The sequence below is a fragment of the Nycticebus coucang genome, chromosome 15 (assembly GCF_027406575.1).
Source record: "Nycticebus coucang isolate mNycCou1 chromosome 15, mNycCou1.pri, whole genome shotgun sequence".
Lineage (NCBI taxonomy): Eukaryota > Metazoa > Chordata > Mammalia > Primates > Lorisidae > Nycticebus > Nycticebus coucang.
The window spans coordinates 93036343-93052103 of NC_069794.1; the positions used below are offsets into that span (position 1 = coordinate 93036343).

A 15761-nucleotide genomic window follows, 5' to 3' on the forward strand; every position below is an offset into this window, starting at 1 on the left:
CATCCAACACAAGTAAACTTCTCATTGTTTACCATTTTGTGCTTTTCTCAGAGCTCAAAATAGTGCCTTTTATTTTTGGAGAGAAACAAATAGTGCAGCTGGTTGGAGTGTGGAGGAGGCAGAAGGGCAACCTATGGGAATGCAACCCCAAAGGGGGCCTGGGTCTGGACCATGAAGGCAAAACCACTTGTAGACTTGGGCATGAGGAACCACCATCCTGGGGCCACGCTTTGTAGGACCCCTCTGTGGTCCTTGTCCATCCTCTTCCTGTCCCGCAGGGTCTGGGGTTCTGTGGGACTAGGTGGCATGCACCTACCTTCTCTGGCTGTACTGTGCTTCAGAGATCTGACAATGCCCCAGCCAAGTGTCCACAGGTCCTGTGGCTTCTTCCCCAGGGGAATTTCAGCATGCAATGTGTGTAACCCTACCTTCTGGAGATGGCCAAGGGCAGCTGTTTTTTATGGAGACTAGACATAAGGGCTGGTGTGTCCACCTGCCTCAGCGAGGGGCTCCTGAGAGTGTGTGAGGGACTGGGAGAATGGGAAGACCAGAGAAGCTGCAGGCTTTGCCAACTTTGCCTACATGGCCACATTCAACCCCGGACCCCAAGGAGTCTGAGAAGTTGATAGAAAAGTATAATATGGGGGTTCAACAATTTGCAAACAAACATACACTGTTACAAGAAATAGTGACAGTGGTCAGCACTATAAAACAAAACAGAGCAGGGCAGGAGGTAGAGGGTGTGTGAGGGGAATCTCTTTGGGGGAAAGGGAGACCAGGCAAGTTGAGTCTGAGGATATGGCACTTCACCAGGGAAGCAGGGGATGAAGGTATTGGACACAGGGGCCAGGAATAGCAGCGGGGAGTCCTTGACTGTTGGAAGGGCTGATCACACTAGGCCTTTGTAGACCAAGATGAAGATTTTTATTCCAAGGATGTTGGGAAGCCATCGCAGGGATTTGAGTAGAAGGATGACATGAACTGCTTTACTCTTTAAAAAGATGATTATAGAACACCAAGAGCAGAAACATAAATTAGGATGTTACTGAGCATTCTCTTTCCTTTTTTCAGAATTCTAATTAATTTTTCTGAATTATTTTTAAAAATTGTAGTTGAATATGCATGACATAAACTTTATGTTATGTATGACTTAACTGTTTTTAAGTGTACTGGGCAGTGGCACAGTGCTGTGCTGTCACCACCATCATCCACCTCCAGAAGTCTTGTCATCTTGCAAACCTAAAACTCTGTGTCCATTAATTAAACAACAGTTTTTATTCCCCCGCTAAATGATAAACTTAGACATATTAAGGTTTTAAAGAATTTATTTCAGTGGTGCTGTAGGAATTGGGGAGAAGGCTAGTATTGATATCTTAACACTATTAAGTCTTCTAATCCATGAATATGGGATATCTCTCCCTTTATTTTTGTCTTCCTCAGTTCCTTTTGGCAACATTTTGTAGTTTTCAGTATACACATCTTTCACCTTCCTGGCAAAGCTAACTCCTAAGTATTTTATTCCTTTTTTTCAATTTTACAATATTTAATGTTTAAAAATTTTTATTTTTAATTGACACATAATTATACATATTTATGGGGTCCAGATTAACATTTCAATACATGTGTACAATGTGCAATGATCAAATCAGGGTATTTAGCATCTCCATCACCTCAAACATTTACCATTTCTTTATGTTGAGAACATTCAATATTCACTCTTCTAGTTATTTGAAAATATGTTATTTATTATATGGGCGGCACCTGTGGCTCAAAGGAGTAGGGCGCCGGCCCCATATGCCAGAGGTGGCGGGTTTAAACCCATCCCTGGGCAAAAACTGCAAAAAATAAAAATAAAAATAAATTGTTATTTATTATAGTCACCCTAAAGTGCTATGGCATACCAGAACTTATTCCTATGTGGCTGTAATTTTGTGTTTGTTAACTAACCTCTGGCTATCTCCCCCCGACCCCAACCCTTCCCAGCCCCTCGTAACCACTCTTCTAGGCTCTACTTCTACGAGATAGACTCTTTCAGCTTCCACATGACTGAGAACATGAGAAGGACTCAAGAACATGGCATATTTAACCATGCATATGCGGGCTGGAGGAAGATGAAGACTGAGAAAGGACCTTTCCCATGAGGGGCATGGAGGCTGTGGTGACCTTTGAAAGAGCATTTCCAGCAGCACGGAGGAGGCCTCTGTCGGAGCAGAAGCGAGCTGGAAAGCGAGTGGGTGATGGAAGTGCACTCAGCAGCTCCAAAGTGCTCTATCAGGTGGTGTTGCTGTTACTGCTGCCATGGAAACAGAAACCATTTGGGAGAACTAAAAGCCACACAAAACCCCTAACTCCAGCCCGTCATGTTCACTTCATCTCTTTTGGAAGACGCTGCTAAAAATCAGTCTTTAGAAGGGCAGGGCAATTTCAAGTTTCTTCCTTTTTGAGGTAGTCTTAACAGGAAATCTGCGCGCCTGCCCCCCTCAGAAGGAAGCCAGCACCATCATCCAGGCCACTTCTGCAGAACGCCGGTGACCTGCTGACACTTTGTGACTGTCCGGGTACTGGCTGACGCTGTTCACAAAACACAATTTGCTGTTTCACTTATTATTTTAAATGAGCAAGCCGAATTACTTGGAGGAGAAACACAGGAAAGAGAGGAGCGGAAGCCCAGGCAGCTGAGAAACAGAGGCCTGAGGTAAGGATTTTCACCTTCGTTAATCCATTACTGTGAGTTGTGCCTTGATTACCACTTCGTGGTCAGAAGTGTAATTTTTAAAAAGCAAATTTATTTTGTTCTACTGTCAATGTTTTTTCTATCATGATGTGAGAGGTTTTAAAAATGCCAAGAAAGTACCCAAAAAGTTGAAGAAAGCAAAATCCACTACCCCAATAACCTCTACTGACATTTTTGGAAGAATTTTTCCATTCCATTTTCTGTGAAATACTGTGTGTGTGCTTATAATTTTTGTTTTACTTTCATAGTTATGTCCACGTACTATGGACAAGTTTATCCATTGCTTTTATTACAGCCTACTTTTTGTTCATATTGCTATAGATGCTTCACAATAACCATTTAAATTTGCTACATAATATTGAAGAGATTTACTACACTTTACCGGAGAATTCCTCTATTGGGGAGCACATAGCAGCTCTCCTGTTTTTCTGGAGATAGGCTCCTTTTATTATATTTTTTCCATTCAAGTTCTTGTTTGGGGGAAAAGGAGGTTAAAGGCATGCATTTCAGTGGTTTTGGTCAGAGGCATAATGGGAGTGAAAGACCATGTGAATTGTGAGCTTGTTAGCTCTTTACAAGTCCTTTGGACCCTGATCAGAGTTTCTTGACTCTGGGTGCATATTTTACCAGAATCACCTGATTCTGAGGAGATTAAAAATTACCCCTAGAATAATTGAAACTTAACTTTGGGGGATTAGCCAGTCATTTGTAGTGTTTTGTTTTGTTTCCAAAAGCTTCCCAGGTGGTTGTAATGAACGGTGAGTATAAAACAGCCAACCTAGTCATTGGGAATATTTTTTTGCCCCTGACATATACTTGAAAGTGGTATGTACCAAGAAAAAGAGAAGTACAATTTCAGACAAGCCACCCAAACCTCCCTTCCATCACTGTATAAATAATGCAAATGATAGAGTAATTTGTGGGAAACATACGACTTACAGAAATTTCTAATTTCTAGGATCTATCTCAACTCCATAAATTCTTGAGATGAGCTTCTACTTCAGAGTTTCAGTTTACTGATGTTTTAAAGAGAAGGATTTGTTTCCAGTGCTTTGCTGGTTAGAAGTTAGAGAAGTGAAGGGCTTTGGCATGTTCTAAATGTATCAAAACTAAGCCTGTTAGTACCTTCCAAGCCAGCCAGACTTCCTTTCTTTAGCAAACTCTTCAAGGTCAAACACAAGGTGGGCATTTAATAGCTGACCGGTCACGAACACGTTGTAAAGTATTGCGAAGATGGATCAACTTGGATTTGGAGGCAGGAAGGGGCCTACCCCCAGCATCAGAGATGTGGCATTTACCTTCTCTGGGCCTTTGTTCTCATAAAGAAAGTGGACAGAGTTTATGCCGGGGCTGCAGTCTGATTTCTCCCATCAGAAATTGAGAACAGACCTAAAGCATCTAACCCACCTTGAAGCATTTGCTGTATTCATTTATGCCTACCTCAAGAATGTCCTTTTCATTTAACGCAACTCGATCAATACCATGATAATCACATTCTTGTTTTGACTCGGTGGAGGAAAATAACTGTTAAGCATTTTATTGGATGCACATAAATATTCATATGGCACTTTACTATGTAAGAAACACATTCATGTACATCAATTCATTTGATGTGCAGAGTAGTCTTGAGCACTGGAGGGCATAATTCTTATTTTAAAGATGGCAAAGACGAAGTCCAGAGAACATAGGATCTTTCCAAGATGGAACGATAACTGGCCCAATTGGGTTGAGCCTGGTGCCCATGGCCCCTTCCTCACAACTTGAATAATGGCTATAGTAAGGAATTGGTTAAACAAATTTTGTTACATCTGCATAATGGAATTACTCCTTAACCAGTTAAATGATGACATTGATCTTTATTAGTTGGTATGGAAGGGTAAGCATCACAAAGCAATTTTAAAAAGGAGGACATAAAACAGCATTATAGTATACATCCATTTTTGTTTAAAAATATTAGTGTATATTTGAGGAAAGATGAAAGAAAGCATATTCACAAAAATTGAGATGTGTCTGATTGGTGCTAAGTTTCATAATTTATGTTTATTTTAGCTTATGTTACTTTCTTACTTTTTTTTTAACCAGACATTCATTACTTTTATATAAAAGTGTAAAGTTAGTTAAAGGGAATTGTTCATGTCTTTCTTCTCCAAAAGAAATGGTCCTGATTCCTTTCATGTAGCCACAGAAAGCCTCCTGTTTCCTTCTCTGAGTCTTGTGTGTCATTGTCACAGCCGAGACTGTTACTAAGACTGTTAGCCGAGACCGACACCCTGAGCACTTCAGCCTGTGCCACTCAAGAAGTTAGTCACTTCACATCTATTTTCTTCATCAGTACCTACTCCGGTCCTCCCTTGGCAGATGAATTTTGAAGTTCAGCGGAATGGAGTGATAAAAGGGACCAAAAGGCAGAGCTGAGACATGAACCCAGGTCCTTTCTAACTCAAAAGCACACGCCTTTATTCATTTTATGACCCTGCCTCCCCTTCCAGTTGGGATCATAAGAGGAACCCCCATCACTAGGCAACTCTTGTTTTGGAGGAAAGATGACATATTTTAGCAATGTACTCATACAAAGGGATTGCACTGTTATTCTGTGAACTCCGATTAATGAGGTCCCAGAGCTGGATAATGCCAAGAAAAGCAAGCATTTTGCTACAGTTGCTCCGCTTTGCAAGAGAGGCCTTTGAAGCGCATGTCAGAAGCCCCTACCCCTGTGTTCATTTATTTCTTGGGCACCTACCACTGCCTTCTTTGTATTGAAATCACTTATGTGCAGGTCTCAGCCCTCCTATTGGAGTTCCTGAGGATGAAGTCTTTGCAAAATGCATGTATCGAGAATATGTGGGAATGTGTAAATAAATGAATTCATCCATGAATGCGGAGTTCAGTTGCAGTATTTCTGTTGAACTTTAGTAACTTGTTTAAGTTAATTGACTCCTGGGAGAAAATGTAATCTTTGAGGATATTTAAAGGAAAACCTCTCCCACTGGAGGGATGACTTCCTTTGGCAAAGAAGTCTGGACATTAATTGCAGGTCTGAACAGCAAGCCAGCCCAAAGAATCTCAAAGTTGTGTTAATAACAAAGAACTAAACTCAGGCTCAGGGCACGGGTCCCATATACTGAGGGTGGCAGGTTCGAACCTGGCCCTGGCCAAAACTGCAACAACAACAAAAAAACTCAAACTCTGTAAAACAATTTAAAGAGGTTTATTTTGAGCCAAATATGTGCAACTGTGGCCTGGAGAGTCACACCCACAAAGCCTTGAGCGAGTACTCTTTTGGGATGGGGTTCCTCACCTTGGTTGTACATATGATAGGGAGACAGGAATGACATGTAAAGTCATAAATCAATACATGATGTGCATTGGTTTGTCCCCAAAAAGCAAGACATCTCGCAGTGAGGAATTACAGGTTACAGGTGGGTTTAAAGATGCTTTGATTTGTAAATGGTTAAAGAAATGAAGCTTTGTCTAAAGGTGTGGGATGTTTTAAGGTATGTATGTTAATCAGAGATACATCACCAAATGTTTACTGAGACTTCCATGATCTGTTAAGTAAATCAGTGACCTGCAGGTGTGGTTAGGGCTTTCCCTTAGAGCTGTTAATGGGTCACAAAGGACATCGCCAAGAAGGAAGGGGCAGGACCAGGCATGTGGTATGTGTCTGACTTCCCTGCTCATGGCCAGCAGGTCAGCTTTAGGCTATTTCTGGGATCCCCTGGGTCAAGAGGGGTACATTTAGCCAGTTGAGTGGGGGCTCAAAATTGCAAGAGTCCATAGGAAGAGCAGAGGCAGACACAGAGCTTTATGCATCTTTAGTGTGAAGCCTTCAAGGGAGAGGTTTCAAACGAGGGGGAAGAGCAGACTTGGGGAGAAATAAGAAGGAAGGAGTGAAGAGAGGTCAGGGAAGGAGGGGACGGGGGCAGGAGGAGGGGAAGGAAGGTGGCCAGTTTATTCTGGAAGTTTAAAGATTAATCTGGGAGAATGTCAAAGAATTCAGCGCATCCTTACCACCTCTATTGTACATTACAGAAACAAAAATGTTTTAATCATGGAGAAAAGATTATTTCCCATTTCCTCCCGTGAGACTGGAGAGACAGTATTTTAGCTCATTACAACTCTAGGACAGAAAAGCCATGGTCTAAAGAGTATTTGAAGGCTCTGCAGGTTCTTTAAAGTAAGTTGAATTCTTTTTATTTTGAGTCTTAACAATAACTGTTCTCTAGTAAATTCTCTGAGCGATTTGAAGGTGGCTCCCTTTGTCAGTTATAAGAGGCACAAATCCCTTCTGGGAACTCGGCACAAAGTGGAGGGACAGCTTGCTGCCCTCTGAGGAATAGAGTGCTGATTCCTGCGGAGTTTAGCACAGAGCACCACTTGGGTGCCTTTGGTGGCTGTCTTCTGCTCTTCTGCCTTTAACCTTCTATTCCTATTTGACCTTAGATTTGAACTTCAGAGACAGAAAGTTTGCAAGGAAAACACATAAACATCCTTTTATGGCAAAAGCCCATTGTGATTCTTCCCCACCCCACCACCCAAAAGACAGAAGGCCAGGGAGGAGGGGGGTGGAGAATAGCTTCATTAGCTCATGCACGGGCCATGCTTCTGAGAGCATTTATGCATTCCATGCTGTGCTGGGGCCTGGGGAACAGCAGCAGACTAGTGAGACCTGCTGCTTGACCTCAGTGGGTGAATGGTCTGGTGTAGGGATGGGCAGGAGGAAGTGCTGCCCTGGGAGGTAAGTGCTGGGACCGGAAGCCCGTGGCCAGCCAGCTCCTGGAAACCAGAGAAGACTTTTCTGGGAGAAGCGATGTTTAGAAAGATCCTGAGTTTGGGTGAACAATAGCCAGGTGGTGAGTGGGAACTCAGCACGGATAGCTAAGAGAGAGGCTAGTGTGTTGAAGGCATAGAAGTAACTTCCACGCAGCTGAGTGCCCTTTACTGAGAATGTGCTGAGGAGAGGAGATGCTGGATAACAAGACCCATACTGGGAAGAAGCTGAACCTGAACTTTATTCTGAGGTGATGGGTTGTAAGCAGCAGAGTGACATGCTCACATGCGCATTTTGGGAAGACCGCTCTGGCCCCTGTGTGAAGACTGATTTGAGAACAGCGAAAGTGTGGCAGGATCCAGGTGGAGGCTGTGCCTATTGTCCGGGGGTCCTGTGCTAGCTCTATCTTGAGCTAACCCCTGCAGTGGAAGGATGGAGCTGGCAGAGTTTGGGGTAACGAGACCAGAGACCAGTTCTGTCGCAGAGGAGACCCAGGACGGCAGGATGATTTGGGAGAGGAGGGGAGCCTGTGCTTCCCTTTTGCTTCCTGCCCACTTGGTTCTAGGCCGGACACCCACTGTCCCTGTGCTGCTGGTGGCAGCAGAGTGACAGCGGAAGGAATGTGTACCATATGCACACAGTGCCACCGTGCTCCAGGCTGTCGGCAGTGCCACTGCCCTGGGTCCACTCAGTAACACCAGGTGGTTGGTTACTTGCTGACGGCCACTCAGTCAGCCAGGGTAGAGCTAGAATCTGGATCCAGTTGGGATTTCTTCCAGGGTTTTCTGTGATATTGCAGTGCCTCTCTATCATTTCAGGAAACACACAAATGGTTGAAAAGCTACCTGTGACCTCATTCCTTGCTCTGAGAAGTGAATAGTGGAATGTGGAATGCCTGGGTAGAGAGAAGGGAAAGAGAGGGAATTTTAATTTGAATAACTGGGCTCCTGTGGAGCCCCTGATTAGTGTCCTTCAATCACCTTCACTATGGACAGGGAGGTTCCTGACACTGACCAGTAAGTACGAATATATGGGATGAGGAGGACAGTTCTCTGGAATGACACTTGCTGACCCTCTGTCTTGGAAATCAGAAGACTTGGAAATCAGAGACTCAGATGAGAAAAGTTCTGTGCCTTACTCAAGTCACACTCCGGGTTAATAACAGACTGCTTCCAATTGTCCTTAATACACTGATGAAGTACATTAGAAAAGGACAAAAAAAGTTAAGATTTTTCAATAAAATTAAATTCATAATCAGCATTATAGACTCGTGTTATATTAATTAAGGCTAAGGAAAGTTTAGAGAACCAGGGAGAAGAAAACATTTCATCAAAATAGTGCTTTCAATGAGGGAGGCTGAGGCTACAGTGAGCTATGATCTTAGTACTGCAGTCCAGCCTGGGTGGCAGAGCAATACCTTGTGTCTTTAAAAAATAAAATAAAATAAAATAAATGTGCATTGTTTTGTCTAGAACCAGAATAAAACCCCGTATAGTCAAGGCTATTCTTAGTAATCAAAGCAAAGCCAAAGACATCACTCTACCAGACTTTAGGTTATATTTCAAGTCCACAGTAATCAAAACAGCATGGTATTGGCACAAAAATAGAAACATAGACATATGGAACAGAATAGAAAAACAGAGATGAAACTAGTCTCTTATCACCATCTGATCTTCAATAAACCAAACAAAAGCGTACACTGGTGAAAGGAATCTCTGTTCAATAAATGGTGATGGGAAAACTGGATAATCACATGAAAAAGACTGCCTCTCATCACTTAACAAGAATTTACTCAAAATGGATAAAATATCTAAATCTAAGACATGAAATGATAAAAATCCTAAAAAAAGCGTAGGAAAAAATCTTGATGATGTTGGCCTGGGATAAGAATTTTATAAAAAAATACTTCATGGGCAATTGCAACAACAAAAATAAACAAATGGGACTTAATTAAGCTGAAAAGCTTCTGCACAGCTAAGGACACAACAATTAAAGCAAATAGACAACTTTTAGAATGGGAAAAGATATGTGCATGTCACAAATCTGCCAAAAGGTTAATAACTAGAATCTACAGAGAACTCTAATTAATTAACAAAAAAGACCAAACAATCCCTTCTATCACTGGGCAAGAGACATGAACAGAACCTTCTCTGAGGAAGACAGATGACTGGCTAACAAACACATGAAAAAAACCTTCATCCCTAATCATCAGAGAAATGCAAATCAAAACCACCCTGAGATATCACCTAACCCCAGTGAGAATGGCCCACATCACAAAGTCCCAAAGCTACGCACAGATGTGGAGAGAAGGGAAGACTTTTACACTGTTGGTGGGACTGCAAACTAATACAGCCTCTTTGGACAGAGTATGGAGAATCCTTAAAGAACTCAAAATAGACCTTCCATTTGATCCGTTAATGTCATTACTAGGCATCTACCCAGAAGAAAAAAAGTCATTTTATCATAAGGAAGTTTGCACTAGATTGTTCATCTAAGCTCAATTTACAATCACTACAGACATGAAAAGAAGCTAAGTGCCCACCAACCCATGAATGGATTAACAAGCTGTGGTGTATGTATCCCATGGAATACTATTCAGACATAAAAAAAAAAGGAGACTTTATATCTTTTGTATTAACTGTGATAGAGTTAAACACATTCTTCTTCATAAAGCATCACAAGAATGGAAGAGCAATTCTCCAATGTACTCAATACTAATATGAACCCAGCAGATGAAATAATACACACCCACTTAAGAGAAAAACTCAACTCAATTCAAGTTGGAAGGAGGGGGAAGATTTGAGGAGGGGGATTGTTGTGCTCCCACCTAATGGGCACAATATAAGGGTCCTTCTGGGTGGGGGACACAACTACAATAGGGATCTTACCTAACAAATGCAAACATTGTAACCTGATCATTTGTACCCTCATCTTAAGCTGAAATAAAAAATAATAAGATGAAATAAATATTAAGAGCTATTTAAAAAGTTATAATAATAATGTTTTCAAGCTGGGTGTAGTGGCATGTACCTATAATCCTTGCTACAGGAGAGAGGATCACTTGAGCCCAGGATTTCAGGGCCAGCCTGGCCAACATAGCAAGACCCCATCTCTAAAATAATAATAAGTCTTTCAAACAAAAATTAAGTCATATCTCCAAGGACTTCAGAGCTCCCCAGCTATGTTTTCTTTGGTTTGAATTTCTGTTGGTTTATTGCTGTGGCTGAATGTTAGTGTGGATGGATGTGAAAGAGAAGCTAGCTTTTAGAGACTATTAGAAAAAGAAACAAAAGGAGATTTAACAAAAACAGAGATAGAAAGAAGGGTGTTTGAGATAATGCCATGTACTTGTGTTCTTGGAGGCAGAGGCATCCTCTCACGTGCTTGGACTCTAACCTTTTTTTGGGCTCCAGCCCTGCTACAACTCTGGGGATAAGTAGTTTTTCTAGGAGCATTTGTCACCTCCAAACAATTTAAGAAAGAATGAAGTTGTGAAAGTTCTCCAGTTTCAAGGGGTCGTTATTAGTAAATGTGTCCATCATCCATAGGCACCTTTTGGCACAGGAACATTCTCAAAAGGTGAATTTCAATGGACAATGTGCAAACAGACTAATCAAGACAACGGGGGGAAAGTTTGTCACAAAAGATAGAAAAAAGGCAGCTGTTGCTAAACCATCAGTCCAGTGCTGGCACCTGCGGGGTCTGACGTGCTGGCCACACAGACACTTTCCCAGCTGTTGTTTTTCACCCATGCAGGTCTTTGCCCTGACTGTGGCTCTGCCAATACGTATCTTCTTGAGGAGTCTCTTTTCCATCTGTCCCTGTACATGTGGTAGACAATGTCACATCCTGTGGTCTGGACATAGTTCTTCTTTCAGTGGAAAAAGGCCGCAGCCAGCCCCACCCCCGCTGGCCTAACAGTCAATGTTTCAAGAAGGCCCCGCAGCCTTAGGCAAGTGGCTCCCATGAGCTCTCAGAAGCCAGAGAAAGTTCCAGAAAAAGAAGATGGCAGACACAAGCTGAAGGGTGTAAATCAGTAGCTGGGAGAAATTACTGAAAAGTTGGCAACCCACAGGAGGTCTGACTGAGCTGATGCCTGCAGCCAGCCCCAAAGCACAAAATCAGCTTTATGTTATAGGGTTGTCCATGGGGAGTAGCACAGACAGAAGACGTATCTTTGGTCTTCCAGTGTGATTGGAAAATGTAAACGACTTTAATAAAGACAAATCATCCTGTTAAAAAAAAAAAGTTGGCAACCCAATTACTATGTTCTGATTAGACAGCTTACTATTATGCACTATGGCATGTCTGGACTTTGGAACTAAAACAGGAAATGAAGATAATAAAGGTCAGAAGTTATTTGGGGGATTCTGAACTTCCTCTGACCATTCTGGGATTTAGTCAGCAGGCAGATCAGAGAGACCAACTCCTGGTCAAAATCCCCAACATCCCAACATCCCCAACAGCCCCTCTCCCCAGTCCGGGTGGATTTCTGAGGAATCTAAGGAGAGATGGAGAAGAGGGGCAGAAAAATCTGCTTATAAAAGAAGCCAACTATTTATTATTACAGTTACAGACTGAAGGGGGAAGATTCAGGAACCGGCCCCACAGAAGCAGTTTTCGAACATCTGTTTAAGCTGGACAAGTGTACATGTGAAAACGAACCACTGGTGGCCCGTCCCAGAGCCCCATTGGTCTGCAACCACTACACCCAGTTGCCCTAGCAGGTGCACTGAGCAGTTTCTCCCTGGTAATGCCCAGTCTATTAATAAATCAGTCACATGCCAGTGGGGGATATGCAGAGACTAACCCCACCCGTGGTTTGTTTTCCCATGGGTGGTTGTCTGCCTTTTTTTTTTTTGCGGTTTTTGGCCAGGGCTGGGTTTGAACCCACCACCTCCGGCATAGGAGGCCAGTGCCCTACCCCTTTGAGCCACAGATGCAAAAACAGCTGTGGGAAGGTCAGCTCCTGACCCACACTTTTGCGACTGCTATTAAAGCCACCCCACCGTTTATGCAGATCTTCTCCCCGTGAGAAAACAGCACTTTCAGAGACGGCTCCTCAGAACTTCAACACACCCCAGAAATCTGAATCCCGTGAGCTTCTGAGTGAGTCAGGCTCTATCTTGTTGGGATCCAAAAGGAGAAGAACTTAACAAGCTTTGAGACTTTCAAATTGGCATCTTAAAAGAACTCCTAAGAGGAGGGCAAAAATGAGACAGTAAAACCACACCAGCCTCCTTCAGTGGCCCTGCAGGGAGAACTGTCAGGTCCCTCCCTGTCCTGGAGCTGTTGGAGGGAATCTCTGCAGGGGATTTCCAGTGCCATCAATGCCTATTAACAGGTAAATCAGAGCAGATTTGCCAGCAGACACTTTACCCGCGGGCCAAGCTGTTGACTCCCCAGGTAGGCCATGTGTGGAAGTGAGTGGCATTCAGAAAGCATAGGGTCATCAGCCTGGTGGTCCAAGAGACTTGCACTTTGAGGCTTTCTAAGGCTTTGCGGGTGACAAGGTGCAGGAAGAATCAGAATACGTGTTCTCCGAGGTGCTGAGCCCATGGAAACAGTCCTGTGAGGCTCACACCCTCCACCCCACTTACTCCGGAAGCTTAGAGACCAGCTCAGTTCCTTGTTCAGAAAATGTTGTCAGCTTAATTATTTTTACTTGTATTTCTGTTTTGATCTCCAAGAACTTAATGCACTTTATCCCTTCAAAAAAAAAATTCTGAAAGCAGAAGACCATTTCTGAGAGGCCAAAAAGGTCTAGGAAGCTTTGCATGTCTGTGTGACTCTGGAGGGCTATTACAGCTAAGCTCTGAGGGAGCAGCTCAGACTTCCAGAACAGACCCTCAAAATACTCCTCTGTTTTAAGGGGTTACATTAGTTCAGCACTTCGGAGCCTCTGGGCTATGTGCTCGACAAATATGTTGTGGAATCCTTTCTGGACAACTTTAGGGAACCAACTCTGTGAGCCCATGAGTGACAGCAGCCAACACACAAACACATAGACACACACATACACACAGATAGATAGACAGACACATACAATACACACATACACACACATACACATGCGCACACATGCACACATACACACACACACACACACGAACGCACGGCACCTTCTCTGGTCCAGCCCTGTCCTGGCGCCATTCACACCCCATCTCACTTTATCCCCCCAACAGTCTTGCAGAACAAGGACTATCATTAGCGTGATCCGCACTCACTGATAAGGCACAGGGGCTTAAGGTCACCTGCCCAAAGTCTTAGATCTAGTCCACAAGCAGGTGGGACTCTGAGTCCTGAGCTTCGTTCTCTGTGGCCTGCGGCTACTTCCCCGCAGCCCCTCTCAGGCCTGTCATCGTTATTTTGATCATTAAATCATCTCTGAACCCTTGTTTTTATTAATGCCCTGAGAAAATTTTGCCTCCTTCCCACAGTTTCTAAGTCTCAGATTTGTGGTTTGCTAGTAATAGTCCCATCACTGAGTGCTCCTCCTGTGTGACATTCCTCACATTCATCCCGCCATTGCTAGGTGAGGAAACTGGGGCTCAGAGGAGGCAAGTCACCTCCCCAAGTCTCACAGCTACTGAGTGGCAGACTTGGCCCTGGACCTCACACTCACTCTGTCCTGGGAACGGTTCTGGGAACTACCGAAAGAATTCCTGGGGGCCGCAGGCTGCGGTAGCTCTGGGAGCTAAAATGCCATGATGCTGTGAAGCACTTAGATAAAATGAGGAGCACTGTTGTGGAGACAGCTGCAAATTGCAGGGTGGGATAATAAGGCTGAAGCCTCTTACGATGGAGAATTCAAACCCATAACAACAGGGTGGTTAGACAAAGGCAAGAAGCAGCAGCCTAATGGGGCTTCACATTTAGCTGGACCATCAAATCCCGTGGCTCCACGTCCCGCATGCGCTGTAAGAGCATATCAGAGCAACACTCACTTGTCTGCTAATGAGTAGACGGGTCTCACCAAAGACGCACGCAGCAGAATAGGCTATGCAGAGTCGGTAGAGGACTGTTCCTCCTCCAGCAACCCTGACGATCTGGAGCAGCCGACGTGACGTGCCCATCCGGTGTATCTACCCCAGCACGTGTAGAACCAGGGTGAGGCTGCAGCAGTTCACCCGTGAGTGCTGGGGGAGTGGCAGGGGAGAGAGGCTGTGGGAAGCTCCGGCTGGGTGAGGTGACGTGCAGGAGGCACCACACATGCTGCTCAATAAAAGGGTTTGGCTTGGTGACAGTCAGCACTTTGCAGGTCGGGGAAGAGGAGGTGGGAGGTGGATCAGAGGCCAAAAGCAGTGGCGTGGAAGGCACAGAAACGTGCTTGGAGAAGCACAAATCCAGGCCTGAGTTGCCTGGGCTTGATGAGCGGTAAAAACAGTAACAGTGGTAACGGCAGCATCGCGGCCTTCCGGGTGCCTGCATTGTTCTATTTGGTCCTTCAAATACGGGATCAGAGGGCATCATTATCCCCATCTCACAGATGAGCTTCCCCACAGAGGCCAAGGGATATGTCTGCCCAAGGCCACCCCATTAGAAAGTGGCAGACCAGGACCCAACCCTGGGTGTCCTTCCCACCACCTGCCACCTTGCTTCAGGCTCCACTAACTGCTGCTGGCTCTCATGGGGGGACACACCGGGCCAGGTGGTAGAAAGTCTTACATTTCTGGTTTAGGAATTTGTATTTGGTCTGATAGGCTCACAGTGAAATGGAGATGGCATTGTAATTGGTTAAATCTAGCAACAGAGTACAGTTTAACTGGGGACTCTCTGTAAGCAGAAGATGCCATGGTGTCTGGCATCAGCCAATAAAGTCTGAGGAGGCCAGGGTGATATTTTACACATAGGGTAAGGATAAAATACAAAACATCATGTAAAAACAACAGAGATAACTCTGCCATTTGTTTGAGTATGAGGTGTAAAAGAAAGATCTAGAGAAAACACCCCAGTTGTGGTCAGCAGCTAAGTGAGATCAGCTTGAGGAGCAGGATGAATTCGGGTAAGGTTTGAGGCAGAGGCAGAATCTTCATGTCAGATCATCTTGTGGGCCACTAAAAGCATGTGAATATAGATCAGGTTAGCATTCAGGAAAATCCACTTCAGTTCTCCCACTTTCTCGTGTTTTATTTATTTGTAAACTTGAGATTAATATTGCCAATTTAGCCTATTTAGACAGCCGAGTAGAGTAAATGAGATAACAGGAAAAAATGACGTGTACATTAGGAGATGAAAATGTGACACATCGAAAGG

At 43.9% G+C, this 15761-nt stretch overlaps 1 protein-coding gene across 1 annotated transcript in view; it reads left to right on the forward strand.

Moving 5' to 3' along the window:
* Positions 1 to 2497: 2497 nt before the first annotated feature.
* CYSLTR2 (cysteinyl leukotriene receptor 2) overlaps positions 2498 to 15761 on the forward strand; it is a 42514-nt gene continuing 29250 nt past the window's right edge. The window contains exon 1 of the mRNA XM_053563626.1: positions 2498 to 2695. The gene's annotated coding sequence lies outside the window, so the exon portion shown is untranslated. The remainder of the gene's footprint in view (positions 2696 to 15761) is intronic.